Source organism: Euprymna scolopes, unplaced genomic scaffold (assembly GCF_053919585.1).
Source record: "Euprymna scolopes isolate OS-2025 unplaced genomic scaffold, ASM5391958v1 sca1, whole genome shotgun sequence".
Taxonomy (NCBI): Eukaryota; Metazoa; Mollusca; class Cephalopoda; order Sepiida; family Sepiolidae; genus Euprymna; species Euprymna scolopes.
Window position 1 is genome coordinate 1,259,104 of NW_027633102.1, and position 15,000 is coordinate 1,274,103.

A 15,000-nucleotide genomic window follows, 5' to 3' on the forward strand; every position below is an offset into this window, starting at 1 on the left:
GAAACACACCGACCGGCACCCCCGACGACGACCACGGGTAAACGGCGGGACTTTGCCGCCTCTTAAGCAAGTTTGACTGACGACTACCACGGCTATTCGGCTAGGTAGGTAGGTAGGTAGTCCTCCTCCTCGGCCACCTAGCCGTCGTCGTCGATCGAGCGACCGGGTATATTCAAGACGCCTCTACCGACACCACCACACCAGCGGGCAGTTTAGCGAGCTTGCCAACTCCTCTGCCTCCTCAAGCGCTTCCAGACGCCTACCGACACCACATGCTGCTGGCTGGCTGTCTGTTGTTACAATGGAATTTAAAAAAAAAACAAACAAAAAACCCCAACTCTATTAAGATTTTCGATAGTTGGAAAATAATAATAAATTAAGATTTTCGATAGATTGAAAATAATGATAAATTGATTTTAGCAGGGCTGCTGAGTTAGCTTATAGGAGCGAGCTAAAGTAAGAAAGAAACACGCCGAAACACACCGACGGCACCCCCGACGACGACCACGGGTAAACGGCGGGACTTTGCCTCTTAAGCAAGTTTGACTGACGACTACCACGGCTATTCGGCTAGCTAGCTAGCTAGGTAGGTAGGTAGGTAGGTAGGTAGTCCTCCTCCTCGGCCACCTAGCCGTCGTCGTCGTCGATCGAGCGACCGGGTATATTCAAGACGCCTCTACCGACACCACCACACCAGCGGGCAGTTTAGCGAGCTTGCCAACTCCTCTGCTCTCTCAAGCGCTTCCAGACGCCTACCGACACCACATGCTGCTGGCTGGCTGTCTGTTGTTACAATGGAATTTAAAAAAAAAACAAACAAAAAACCCCAACTCTATTAAGATTTTCGATAGTTGGAAAATAATAATAAATTAAGATTTTCGATAGATTGAAAATAATGATAAAATTGATTTTAGCAGGGCTGCTGAGTTAGCTTATAGGAGCGAGCTAAAGTAAGAAAGAAACACGCCGAAACACACCGACCGGCACCCCCGACGACGACCACGGGTAAACGGCGGGACTAACTGTGACTCTCTTAAGGTGTGAGGAGGCTTTGCCTCTTAAGCAAGTTTGACTGACGCCTACCGACACCGGTCAGGTCGGCGAGGCTCCCGGCGGCCCCGAGCGGGACCACAGGTTGCGGAAGGCGTCCAAGTGAGCGGCGGCGACGCCAGGGAGGCCCCCGGGGTCGACTCCGCGGCCCCCGGGTCGGTGTGCGGGCCTCCAGAGCTCGATAAAGTAGTGGTGTCGCTAGCGGTCGAGAAGGCACTTTTCGACGCCTACTGCCACCCCCACATGGCGGTAGGCGCAAAACTGGAAAATCGCCGACCAGAAATGTCGCTTCGTATAATCGACGTTTTTTTTGACCACCATTTTCAGGTGTCGGAGGTGGGTCTGGACGAATACCAACACCATTTCTGGGGTTTCACAACCGCCCGGCTTCTCCGACATATGTTGGAAAGGAAGTAGCGATCGAGCGAAGGGGGCTGTCGGTAGGCGGCCGCGGGTTGCATGTGTGCCCGGGACAGCACCCCCATCCAACTAAGGGGTGTCCCCCGGGGGCCAGGGGGGACCTCGTCCAGGTCGGCCGGGCGCTTCCAGACGCCTACCGACACCGGTCAGGTCGGCGAGGCTCCCGGCCGGCCCCGAGCGGGACCACAGGTTGCGGAAGGCGTCCAAGTGAGCGGCGGCGACGCCAGGAGGCCCCCGGGGTCGACTCCGCGGCCCCCGGGTCGGTGTGCGGGCCTCCAGAGCTCGATAAAGTAGTGGTGTCGCTAGCGGTCGAGAAGGCACTTTTCGACGCCTACTGCCACCCCCACATGGCGGTAGGCGCAAAACTGGAAAATCGCCGACCAGAAATGTCGCTTCGTATAATCGACGTTTTTTTGGACCACCATTTTCAGGTGTCGGAGGTGGGTCTGGACGAATACCAACACCATTTTCTGGGGTTTCACAACCGCCCGGCTTCTCCGACATATGTTGGAAAGGAGTAGCGATCGAGCGAAGGGGGCTGTCGGTAGGCGGCCGCGGGTTGCATGTGTGCCCGGGACAGCACCCCCATCCAACTAAGGGGTGTCCCCCGGGGGCCAGGGGGACCTCGTCCAGGTCGGCCGGGCGCTTCCAGACGCCTACCGACACCGGTCAGGTCGGCGAGGCTCCCGGCGGCCCCGAGCGGGACCACAGGTTGCGGAAGGCGTCCAAGTGAGCGGCGGCGACGCCAGGAGGCCCCCGGGGTCGACTCCGGGCCCCCGGGTCGGTGTGCGGGCCTCCAGAGCTCGATAAAGTAGTGGTGTCGCTAGCGGTCGAGAAGGCACTTTTCGACGCCTACTGCCACCACCACATGGCGGTAGGCGCAAAACTGGAAAATCGCCGACCAGAAATGTCGCTTCGTATAATCGACGTTTTTTTTGACCACCATTTTCAGGTGTCGGAGGTGGGTCTGGACGAATACCAACACCATTTCTGGGGTTTCACAACCGCCCGGCTTCTCCGACATATGTTGGAAAGGAGTAGCGATCGAGCGAAGGGGGCTGTCGGTAGGCGGCCGCGGGTTGCATGTGTGCCCGGGACAGCACCCCCATCCAACTAAGGGGTGTCCCCCGGGGGCCAGGGGGACCTCGTCCAGGTCGGCCGGGCGCTTCCAGACGCCTACCGACACCGGTCAGGTCGGCGAGGCTCCCGGCGGCCCCGAGCGGGACCACAGGTTGCGGAAGGCGTCCAAGTGAGCGGCGGCGACGCCAGGAGGCCCCCGGGGTCGACTCCGCGGCCCCCGGGTCGGTGTGCGGGCCTCCAGAGCTCGATAAAGTAGTGGTGTCGCTAGCGGTCGAGAAGGCACTTTTCGACGCCTACTGCCACCCCCACATGGCGGTAGGCGCAAAACTGGAAAATCGCCGACCAGAAATGTCGCTTCGTATAATCGACGTTTTTTTTGACCACCATTTTCAGGTGTCGGAGGTGGGTCTGGACGAATACCAACACCATTTCTGGGGTTTCACAACCGCCCGGCTTCTCCGACATATGTTGGAAAGGAGTAGCGATCGAGCGAAGGGGGCTGTCGGTAGGCGGCCGCGGGTTGCATGTGTGCCCGGGACAGCACCCCCATCCAACTAAGGGGTGTCCCCCGGGGGCCAGGGGGACCTCGTCCAGGTCGGCCGGGCGCTTCCAGACGCCTACCGACACCGGTCAGGTCGGCGAGGCTCCCGGCGGCCCCGAGCGGGACCACAGGTTGCGGAAGGCGTCCAAGTGAGCGGCGGCGACGCCAGGAGGCCCCCGGGGTCGACTCCGCGGCCCCCGGGTCGGTGTGCGGGCCTCCAGAGCTCGATAAAGTAGTGGTGTCGCTAGCGGTCGAGAAGGCACTTTTCGACGCCTACTGCCACCCCCACATGGCGGTAGGCGCAAAACTGGAAAATCGCCGACCAGAAATGTCGCTTCGTATAATCGACGTTTTTTTTGACCACCATTTTCAGGTGTCGGAGGTGGGTCTGGACGAATACCAACACCATTTCTGGGGTTTCACAACCGCCCGGCTTCTCCGACATATGTTGGAAAGGAGTAGCGATCGAGCGAAGGGGGCTGTCGGTAGGCGGCCGCGGGTTGCATGTGTGCCCGGGACAGCACCCCCATCCAACTAAGGGGTGTCCCCCGGGGGCCAGGGGGACCTCGTCCAGGTCGGCCGGGCGCTTCCAGACGCCTACCGACACCGGTCAGGTCGGCGAGGCTCCCGGCGGCCCCGAGCGGGACCACAGGTTGCGGAAGGCGTCCAAGTGAGCGGCGGCGACGCCAGGAGGCCCCCGGGGTCGACTCCGCGGCCCCCGGGTCGGTGTGCGGGCCTCCAGAGCTCGATAAAGTAGTGGTGTCGCTAGCGGTCGAGAAGGCACTTTTCGACGCCTACTGCCACCCCCACATGGCGGTAGGTGTAAAATCGGAATAGACCGGACCAGGAATGTCGAGGGGGAAAAAAATGACAAAGTCCTGGTGTGCCTAGGCGTCGAGAAGGCACTTTGCGACGCCTACCGACATCCCCATGTGGCAGTAGGCGTAAAACTGGAAAATCGCCGACCAGAAATGTCGCTTCGTATAATCGACGTTTTTTTTGACCACCATTTTCAGGTGTCGGAGGTGGGTCTGGACGAATACCAACACCATTTCTGGGGTTTTCCAGTTTGAAAGTTTTATAAAACATGTTCGGTAGGAAGCACACTTTGGTGTGTCGGTTCGTCGGAGCAGCGACTCTTTGCCTCGTGGTGGTCCGGAACGTCTCTACGGGCTTGTCGCAAAGGCGTCAGAAAGTGGCATCTCCGCCGCCTAGGGCTGTCACCGTTATCGCTGTCGCCGCGCTCCAACTTGTTTTGCCTCCAGAGCTCGATAAAGTAGTGGTGTCGCTAGCGGTCGAGAAGGCACTTTTCGACGCCTACTGCCACCCCCACATGGCGGTAGGCGCAAAACTGGAAAATCGCCGACCAGAAATGTCGCTTCGTATAATCGACGTTTTTTTGACCACCATTTTCAGGTGTCGGAGGTGGGTCTGGACGAATACCAACACCATTTCTGGGGTTTCACAACCGCCCGGCTTCTCCGACATATGTTGGAAAGGAGTAGCGATCGAGCGAAGGGGGCTGTCGGTAGGCGGCCGCGGGTTGCATGTGTGCCCGGGACAGCACCCCCATCCAACTAAGGGGTGTCCCCCGGGGGCCAGGGGGACCTCGTCCAGGTCGGCCGGGCGCTTCCAGACGCCTACCGACACCGGTCAGGTCGGCGAGGCTCCCGGCGGCCCGAGCGGGACCACAGGTTGCGGAAGGCGTCCAAGTGAGCGGCGGCGACGCCAGGAGGCCCCCGGGGTCGACTCCGCGGCCCCGGGTCGGTGTGCGGGCCTCCAGAGCTCGATAAAGTAGTGGTGTCGCTAGCGGTCGAGAAGGCACTTTTCGACGCCTACTGCCACCCCCACATGGCGGTAGGTGTAAAATCGGAATAGACCGGACCAGGAATGTCGAGGGGGAAAAAAATGACAAGTCCTGGTGTGCCTAGGCGTCGAGAAGGCACTTTGCGACGCCTACCGACATCCCCATGTGGCAGTAGGCGTAAAACTGGAAAATCGCCGACCAGAAATGTCGCTTCGTATAATCGACGTTTTTTTTGACCACCATTTTCAGGTGTCGGAGGTGGGTCTGGACGAATACCAACACCATTTCTGGGGTTTTCCAGTTTGAAAGTTTTATAAAACATGTTCGGTAGGAAGCACACTTTGGTGTGTCGGTTCGTCGGAGCAGCGACTCTTTGCCTCGTGGTGGTCCGGAACGTCCTCTACGGGCTTGTCGCAAAGGCGTCAGAAAGTGGCATCTGCCGCCTAGGGCTGTCACCGTTATCGCTGTCGCCGCGCTCCAACTTGTTTTGATCCGCCGCCTTCGTTCCTGCCAACCGTGCGCCCGCTCATCGTCGTTAGGTTATAATACGTGGTACGTGTGTGTGCTTCTCCGTGGACCTAGGGCTGCTCGACGTGTCGAACGATATGTTGGAACAACTAACGGCTCCTTTTCCTGGTTCCATAGTCGTCGTGTACCCGCGTCGTCAGCCATATCTATGTCCACCATGTTTAGCCGATACGTTTGCTGCAGCTTCTGCTTCCGCCTCAGCGTTCGCCGCTCTCAGCCGCCGCTGTTGTTGCTGCCGTTCTGCCATTCAACCACTACCTGCGAATCTTTCGATGATCGGCCGAACGACCCATCGCTGTGCGACCGATAAATCCTCCGGATTAGGGAGAAACGCCGCCGCTCTCTGCCGCCGTCGAACGGAAAAACGTACATTGTAACGAACGAACGAACGAACGAACGAATTAACGAACGAGCGAACAAACAAACAAAAATAGCCGCGGGGGATGCACTATGTAGATCCTGATCCCCTTGTAACCATACGTACGTTGTTCGATGCTCTCCCGTCCTGGAAGTCGCCGCAGCAAACAGGAGGATGAGCAGCAGCAGGCGCCGCCGCCGTAACCGCCGCCTGCCTGCCGCCTCCTACTCCTGTCAGCGTCCGATCTCACAGCCGTGTGAACGTTCGCTGACACCCGATTTCTTTCCGTCTGGCAAAACCTTGGACGTCCCGCTCGCGGTACACGTGCTGCAGCGACTTCTCGTCCGACAACGCATAAGCGTCGACGTCTGCCGCCGCATCTTCTGATACGTGGACGGTGATAGCGCTAGTCCCTTCTTGCGCCACCTCCACCTTTGTTAGCGCCAAAGAAGATTCGATCGAGCAGTCGTGGTCGCAGTCGATTAACCCGTTTTCACCGTCCGCAGTTCCCAAGCCGCCGATCAAGTCGTTGCTCTTCTTGTTCGTTCTTCCCATACCGTCGATTTGCACGGCTGCCGGATGAGCCATCCTCTGTCCGGCGAAGCGCTCACGTCAGTGATCGATACTTGCACCGACAGTCCTCCCGCTCGCGACTCGGTGCTCGAATCGGACTCGTTCGTTTTTATCTCGATGCGATTGTGAAAAGGGGGACCGGTCGTCAATGTCGTGTGTGTCGACGATGTTGTTCGCCCGGTCCGCCGCGTTGTTGTCGTTTTTTTTTTTTTTTTTTTCCCCTAACGTTCGCCGTCGCACGGACGAAAGGGTGAGAAAAAAAAAAAGCTCGAAAAAGCCGCCCAAAAAAATCGGACCGAGGAGCCGCTTGCGAGACGCGCCATGTGCACGTTGTCTCTCCTCGGTTTTCCGAGCACGAACACGACGCCGGTCGGTCGGTCGGTCGACGAAGGCGACGACGAAGGTGACGGGAAAATTTACGCCGCCGCTGCCCTGGTCCAGCTCCTCCCCGATGACGGCTGTGATGTTGACGTTGACGTTGGCGACGACGACGACGACGACGGAGACGACGACGACGGACGAGACGGCATCGATGGCGACCACGATGACGACGACCTCGACGAGTTCAGTCTGCACCTTGACCTCCGATGTCCGTGTGCACTGCCGTCGTGCTGTTATGTCGTTTGTCGTATGTATCGCTGTCAAGGGTGCCGTTGTCGTTGTTGTTGTCGACGTTGTTGCTTGCTCTCTCGTCTCGGTCGGTTGGTACGTTGATGACGACGACGACGACGACGAAGACGACGACGACGACGACGAGACGGCATCGATGGCGACCACGATGACGACGACCTCGACGATTCCAGTCTGCACCTTGACCTCCGATGTCCGTGTGCACTGCCGTCGTGCTGTTTGTCGTTTGTCGTATGTATCGCTGTCAAGGGTGCCGTTGTCGATGTTGTTGTTGTCGACGCTGTCGTCTGTTCTCTCTTCTCGGCGCTGTGACGTGGACGTTGACGACGACGACGACGAGACGGAATCGATGGCGACCACGATGACGACGACCTCGGCGAGTTCAGTCTGCACCTTGACCCTCGATGTCCGTGTGCACTGCCGTCGTGCTGCTTGTCGTTGTCGTATGTACTCGCTGTCAAGGTGCCGTTGTCGTTGTTGTTGTCGACGTTGGTCGCTTTCGTTCTTTGAGTCTCGGTCTCGGTCCAAGTCAGGGAGAAACAAAAAAGAGGCCATCAGCGCGGGCAGCGCGCTTCTTCTGACGGCGAACCCCCTCGAAAAATAAATAAACACGTGCCCGTCGTTGTAGTTGTCTGTCTTATGTCGGTCGGTCGGTCGGTCGGTCTGTCGTTCTGTCGAAACAAAGTCCCAAATTCCAACGATACCTGGTTGATCCTGCCAGTAGTCATATGCTTGTCTCAAAGCTTAAGCCATGCAAGTGTAAGTTCACGCCACGCATTAGAACGGCGAAACCGCGAATGGCTCAGGAACCGGACCTAATCCTCGGGACCGTATTCCTCCTCGGAGGGCGATGGATAACTGTGGCAATTCTAGAGCTAATACATGTGACACAGGCCGCGATCGGTCGGCGCGGCCGTCGTCGCCACGCCTCGCGCGCTGGCACCCGCGTCGGCCGTTCCGGGTCGCGGCGCTACATATTAGACTGAGACCGATGCGCGTCATTCCGTCCTCCCGTCGTCGGCGTTCCCGCTCGCGGGTCCGTTCGGTGGCGGGGCTCATAGGGCGGCGCGCTCCGCTTTGGTGACTCTGGATAACTCACTGGTCGATCGCACGAGCTTTCACGCCCGGCGACGGGTCTCTCGAGGGTCCGCCCTATCAACTGTCGACGGTCGGTTAAGTGCCTACCGTGGTTACTACGGGTAACGGGGAATCGGGGTTCGATTCCGGAGAGGGAGCATGCGAAACGGCTACCACATCCAAGGAAGGCAGCAGGCGCGCAAATTACCCACTCCCGGCACGGGGAGGTAGTGACGAAAAATAACGACGCGGGACTCTGTCGAGGCCCCGCGATCGGAATGAGTACACTTCAAATCCGTTAACGAGGACCAACCGGAGGGCAAGTCTGGTGCCAGCAGCCGCGGTAATTCCAGCTCCGGTAGCGTATATTAAAGTTGTTGCGGTTAAAAAGCTCGTAGTCCGAACTCGGGTTCGTGGTCGCGCAAGCGGCCCCGGGGCGGCGGCGCCATCGTCCGTCGTTGACTTTTGGTCGTCCGTTCGCATTCCCGGCCCTTTCCGCCGGTGTCAACCGCTAGCATACCCGCCACGCGGTCCTGCCGGCGAGGTGGACGAGGAGGTCGTGATCGGGATCCGGGAAAAAAAAAACAAGTGGTCGTCGGTTCGGTTCCGGGAGTAGTCTAACGGGGGGGTGCTACGTGTGTGTGTTTGGGTGCGTTCATTCGCATCCCCGCACTCTGACCCCCGCGCTTCTCTCCCTCTCCCTTTCCGCGCGTTCCTCTTTTTTTTTGAACCCCCCGGTCCGCTCCGAGTCCCTGCTTCGTGTCTTGTCTGCGCGCCGTGTTGCGGTCGGCGGTTTCTCCTCCAAGGGTGCTCTTAACCGAGTGTCCGCGGCGGCCGGTACGTTCACTTTGAAAAAATTAGAGTGCTCAGAGCTGGGCTGTTCAAGCTTGCATACGATAAGCATGGAATGATGGAAGAGGGCCTCGTCTACGTCTGTCGGTCTCCGTCTACGGCGAGGCAATGATCGAAGGGAGCGGTCGGGGCCACTCGTATTGCGACGTTAGAGGTGAAATTCTTGGATCGTCGCAAGACGAACTGCAGCGATGGCGTGTGGCAAGCAACGTTTTCCTCGATCAAGAGCGAAAGTCGGAGGTTCGAAGACGATCAGATACCGTCGTAGTTCCGACCCGTAAACGATGCCGACCGGCGATCCTGCCGGCGTTCGCTTCCATGACCCGGCGGGTAGCCTGCGGGAAACCAGAGTTCGGTTCCGGGGGGGGAGTATGGTTGCAAAGCTGAAACTTAAAGGAATTGACGGAAGGGCACCACCAGGAGTGGAGCCTGCGGCTTAATTTGACTCAACACGGGAAAACTCACCCGGTCCGGACACCGGTAGGATTGACAGATCGATAGCTCTTTCTCGATTCGGTGGGTGGTGGTGCATGGCCGTTCTTAGTTGGTGGAGCGATCCGTCTGGTTGATTCCGATAACGAACGAGACTCCGGCCTGCTAACTAGTGCGCCGATGTCAGTGATTTTTACGGCGGGCTCGGCGTCCTCCGTGGCGCTCGGGTCCGGGTCGGTTTTCTCACGCACTTCTTAGAGGGACGGGTGGCAGAAAGCCACACGAGGCGGAGCGATAACAGGTCTGTGATGCCCTTAGAGTCCGGGGCCGCACGCGCGCTACACTGGAGGTATCAGCGGGGACTTCGCCCCGGCCCGAGAGGGTTGGGAAACCTCTGAACCACCTCCCGTGATAGGGATCGGGGCCTGTAACCAACCCCGTGAACGAGGAATTCCCGGTAGGCGCGGGTCAACAGCCCGCGTCGATCACGTCCCTGCCCTTTGTACACACCGCCCGTCGCTACTACCGATCGAACGGTCCGGTGAGGTCCTCGGATCTGGCCGACGACGCCGCCGGGCAGTGCGCGACGTGTCCGTCACGACACTCGTGCATCTACGCCTCGGCGTTCGATGCCTGGAGAAGACGACCGACACCCGATCGTTTAGAGGAAGTAAAAGTCGTAACAAGGTTTCCGTAGGTGAACCTGCGGAAGGATCATTACCGTTTTCCCGTTCGAGACTGGTTTGTTGTTTTCCGGCCTACCTCCTCTGTCTGTCGGCGTCAACGCCTCGAATGCGCGCAAACAAACCTATAAAAGGCGGAGCGAGAGATAGATTTGTGGTGACGCGGAGGTTTTTAAAGCCCCAGCTCTTCTTGCTTGCTTCCGCGTCTTACCACCTGTTTGTTTTTTCGCCCACCGCAAGTGATGGCCGCTTCTTCTTTGCCTTGTCGCCGCTTTATCGTTTTTTTTGTTTTTTTGCAGCCGCTGTGCCACCGCCGCTAGCTAAAAAAACAAACTACTCGCGACATTGCAATGCCGTCACGCCTCCTCGCACAGACCTCCTCGCACACTACTAAATCTATATAAACAAAAACTAATATAAAAAAACCAAGTGCTGAACCCTGGACGGGGATCACTCGGCTCGTCCCGTCGATGAAGAGCGCGGCCAGCCGCGATAACTGATGCGAATTGCAGGACTCAGTGAACATCGACACCTCGAACGCACATTGCGGCCCCGAGATCCCTTGTCTCGGGGCCACGTCCGGTCGAGAGGCGGAACGTTACATGTCTTTCTCCGTTAACGAAACGACATCTTGCCGTCCCCGTGCCCGCCCGGTCCTCGGCACGGTGGTAACCGGGACGTCGCAGGAGCGAGTGACGAGGGGAAGAAAAATAAAAAAAGAATTGACTCCTTTCAATGTCTTTTTTTTTTTAAAACCCTCTCCGGCCTCCTCCTTCGTCTCCCGCTGGCAGACCGCGGAGTCTTTCCCTTTTCGACGGTGAAGAAACACTGTGGAGGAGGAGCAGGAGGAGTCTGTCCGAAAGCAGCCGAAGGGAGACAAAAAAAAAAGTACCGACCTAACCGACTGCCGACGTAAGCGCCGCCTGCTCGTCTCGCTCTCTGCCTCATGAAGGTGTCTCTCAGCGACGCCTCGAGCAGCGCGACGAGCACGGCCGTCGCACCGTAAAAAGGGTGGCCGCGTCGTAGGCAACGCAACGTCGGATGGGGAGGACCCACGCTTTTTTTAATTGTTGGCTTCTTCATTTTCGGTCGGACGGGCGCTATATCGGCCAGCCGTCGTCACACGGAAGGGTACCGATCGAGATTCCTCTCCTCCAAACACCACACTCTACTAAAAACCGCCGCCCTCGGCTCGGACGAGACGACCCGCTGAACTTAAGCATATCGCTAAGCGGAGGAAAAGAAACCAACCGGGGATTCCCTTAGTAACGCGAGTGAACCGGGAAGAAGCCCAACGCCGAATCCGTCGCAAGTTAAAGGCTTCGGGACGTGTGGCGCATGGGTCGAAGGCAGCCGTTCGTTTTCGTCTCGCATAGTTCGGAGTTCCCTCGATCGGGGCCGCCCGCGGCGGGTGCCAGGCCCATTCGGTGCGGACGGCGAGCGACGGCCTTCGATCCGAGAGTCGGGTTGCTTGGGAACGCAGCCCAAATCGGGTGGTAAGCTCCATCCAAGGCTAAATACCGGGACGAGTCCGATAGTCGACAAGTACCGTGAGGGAAAGTTGAAAAGAACTTTGGAGAGAGAGTTCAAGAGAACGTGAAACCGCCCAGGGGGGTAAACGGGTGGGACCGCTCACCGCGATCGCGGGGGGACTCAGGTCCGGTGCTGCCTAGGCTCGAGCCCAAACTCGATGTGTGTTCTTGAAAGAGAGGCCGTCGCGGCACAGGTCGTCGTTCGTCGTGTCCGCGGGGGACTCGTTCCCCGCGGTTCCAGCTTTTGTGCCCGCGTCGCCGACGAAGGAGACGGGCCGCGTGGATAGCGGGAAGGGAAACGTGGTGACGACCGCGGCGTCGGTAGGTGGCTGCGTCGGTTGGCTGCGACGGAGGGGACTCGTCCTCTCGATCGCTGCTGCCGCCGGGCCCTAACCCGCCGCATCCGTCGCCGCCGCTTCTTCTTTCCTCCTGCTCCCTCCGCGCGCGACTCCGCTGCACCCGTCCCCTTCATCATCGCTCGGCGTAATCATGGCGCGGGCGCTTCGGCGCGACCTCCGCGCGGCCGGCACCGGACGCACTTCCCCTCCGGTCCGTCGTCGCGACCCGTTCCCGGCGTGCAGGTCGAACACGCGGGTTTTTTTCCGTAGGCGGCAGGCGTTTCATCACCCTGAAAACCCCCGTCTTCCCACCTTGTGAAGTCGGGGGCCACCGGCCGTCGGGCCCGCGAACGTAACTGCCCCTTTCTGCCGGGGAACGGAGGAAATCTGACACGATCCGTTACACGTGGCGAGCCGGTCCGTTTTGATCCCGCCGGGAAGTCGCGTGCGGGCGACGCACTCTGTGTGTCGCTCCTTAGGCGCCCCACCGTCTCGGGCGCGTGCGCGATGAGAGGCGGGATAGGACTGGCGCGGCCTCGCCGTCACGCACCTCGCCGACGTTTCGGGTTCTTGTCGGGGGCAACCCCGCCCGCGCCCGTTTCCGTTTCCGGAGAGGTCGCTCGGCGACGCTTTTTTACTCGAGCCGCCCGCCACCCCGGGTCAGCGACGTGCATCGGCAACCCACCCGACCCGTCTTGAAACACGGACCGAGGAGTCCTGGCCGTTCGCGAGTCGTAGGGGCCACCTCTGACTAACCCCGAAGGCGAAGCGAAAGCGAGAGAGCGTGTAGGAGGGCGTCGATCGGGAGAGGTGTCGTGGCAAAGTCGTCCGGGGGTCGTCGGGGGGTGTCGTCGGTCTCGTGCCGTCGTCCTTCTCCTCGCCTCACCCGCCTCCGAGCCGTGCCCGATCCCGCCGGCGCGGCGTTTTCGGCCTTCCGCCGTCGCTGCTGCGGTGCCCGCAACTTTTCCTTTTTTCTCTCTTCCCGAGAGAGATAGGAGAGGGAAGGCTCGTGGCTGACGTGCGGTTGTTTTTCCCTCCTCCCCGAGAGGGGACCGGCGCATCATCCAAAAAGGGGAATTGCCGGGCGCCAGCTTCCATATCCTCCTTCCGCCCATCGGTGAGATCCCGCGGCTTGAACTAGTCCTATTTTGTCGTCGAGTTTAGGCGCTGCGCGCGGGCGCATCACCCCCGGGTCGGTTTCCCCTTTTTCCGAGTACGACTCGGCCGACTCTGGCGTAGCGAGCGACCAGGGACCCGAAAGATGGCGATCCACGCCCGGTCGGGATGAAGCCAGAGGAAACTCTGGTGGAAGTCCGAAGCGCCTCTGACGTGCAAATCGATCGTCGGAACCGGGTGTAGGGGCGAAAGACCAATCGAGCCGTCTAGTAGCTGGTTCCCTCCGAAGTTTCCCTCAGGATAGCTGGCGCTCGATCGTCGCAATTCCATCCGGTAAAGCGAACGATTGGAGGCCCCGGGGCCGTTCACGGCCTCGACCTACTCTCGAACTCGGAACGGGTGGAACGGGCCGACTCTCCCGAACGACGGAGCCGACCCATCCGGCCGCCGCCGCCAGCACGCTTCGCTGGGCGGTTGGTCACCTCGAATGCGAGTGCCAAGTGGGCCACTTTTGGTAAGCAGAACTGGCGCTGTGGGATGAACCAAACGTCCGGCTAAGGTGCCTAACGCGACGCCCATGAGATCCCCGAAAGGGTGTCGGTCGATATAGACAGCAGGACGGTGGCCACGGAAGTCGGAATCCGCTAAGGAGTGTGTAACAACTCACCTGCCGAATCGACCGGCCCCGAAAATGGATGGCGCTGGAGCGACGGACCGATGCCGGACCGTCGCGGCGAGGAGCGATGAACTTTCGCGCCGAAACGATGCCGCGACGAGTAGGAGGGCGCCGGCGGCGAGCACGGAAGCCTAGGGCGCGAGCCCGGGTGGAGCCGACCGCGGGTGCAGATCTCGGTGGTAGTAGCAAATATTCGAACGAGACCTTCGAAGACCGAAGTGGAGAAGGGTTCCGTGCCAACGGCGGTCGAGCACGGGTCAGTCGGTCCTAAGACGCGGGCGAAAGTCTTCCCGAAAGGCGCCGGATCCGTTATGAAAGGTGAAAGGAAAGCGAATCGAATCGAATCGGAATCAAAAGCCCAAACAAAAAAAAAGCGGCCGGCCTCCCGTCGAAAGGGAATCGGGTTAATATTCCCGAACCCGGACTCGGAGAGGGCCCGGGGGTGGCGACGCTGTCGGCAGCGATGTCGGCGGCGCCCGTCGCTTCCCGGGCGAAACCGCGGTGACGCAAGCGAGCCCGGAGACGTCGCCGGGAGCCCCGGGAAGAGTTCTCTCTTCTTCGTAAAGGACCATGTCCGTGGAATCGGCTCGTCCGGAGATACGGAAAAGGTACCTGTAGAGCGCCGCGGCTCGGGCGGCGTCCGGTGCGCTTTCGGCGGCCCTGGAAAATCCGGGTCCGGTTTTCGCAGCTCTCGAGTCGGTCCGTACCCACCATCCGCAGCAGGTCTCCAAGGTGTACAGCCTCTCGTCGATGGCATCAATGTAGGTAAGGGAAGTCGGCAAAATGGATCCGTACCTTCGGAAGAAGGATTGGCTCCGAGGACCGGGTCGGTCGGGCCGTGCCCGCGCGAAGCGAGGAACCGGTACGGGGCTGTAGCGTTCGCTCCGTTCGCGCTTTGCGGCGAAGGCATAGGGGCCGCGGCGGGTCCGTTGTGCGGCGGCGTGTTCCGGTCAAGCGGTCGCGGTCAAGCGAGCGTGTGTTGCGGGTCGGAGAGCGATACGGGTGGGAGTCCGCCGTCGGGCGGCAGGAGTGTGGCGTCGACCAAAAACGGCGGGGGACCGTCGGCGGGGGTCGTCTTTCTGGCGGCGGCGGTTCAAGCGGCTTTTCTGCGGGGTGCTTCGCTCCGGGGTGCGCGGGTGGCGGCGGGCGGCTCCAATCCGTTCGTCGCAACGTCTCCGTCCTCCTCGAAAAGGGGTGAGGCTGCCTTGCGGACGTGTCGTCGTCGCTTTGCCGGTGCGGTCTTCGTCGGCCCCTCCGACGCGGCGTCCTCCGCTCCTGCGCTGTCCGCGCGATGCTCCCTCTCTTCT

General features: G+C 60.0%; 2 non-coding genes and 1 pseudogene across 2 annotated transcripts in view; all 3 read left to right on the plus strand.

Annotated features, from left to right (window-relative positions):
- The first annotated feature begins 7,688 nt into the window (after window positions 1-7,688).
- On the plus strand, window positions 7,689-10,068 carry LOC145273551 (small subunit ribosomal RNA; annotated as a pseudogene).
- A 398-nt stretch (window positions 10,069-10,466) lies between these two features.
- On the plus strand, window positions 10,467-10,624 carry LOC145273386 (5.8S ribosomal RNA). The gene has a single exon (XR_013866379.1). It is a non-coding gene; the product is annotated as a 5.8S ribosomal RNA (ribosomal RNA).
- Window positions 10,625-11,213: 589 nt separating this feature from the next.
- LOC145273246 (large subunit ribosomal RNA) overlaps window positions 11,214-15,000 on the plus strand; it is a 5,743-nt gene continuing 1,956 nt past the window's right edge. Inside the window, exon 1 of the ribosomal RNA XR_013866271.1 lies at window positions 11,214-15,000. This exon is cut by the window's right edge and continues 1,956 nt beyond it. This is a non-coding gene — a ribosomal RNA (large subunit ribosomal RNA).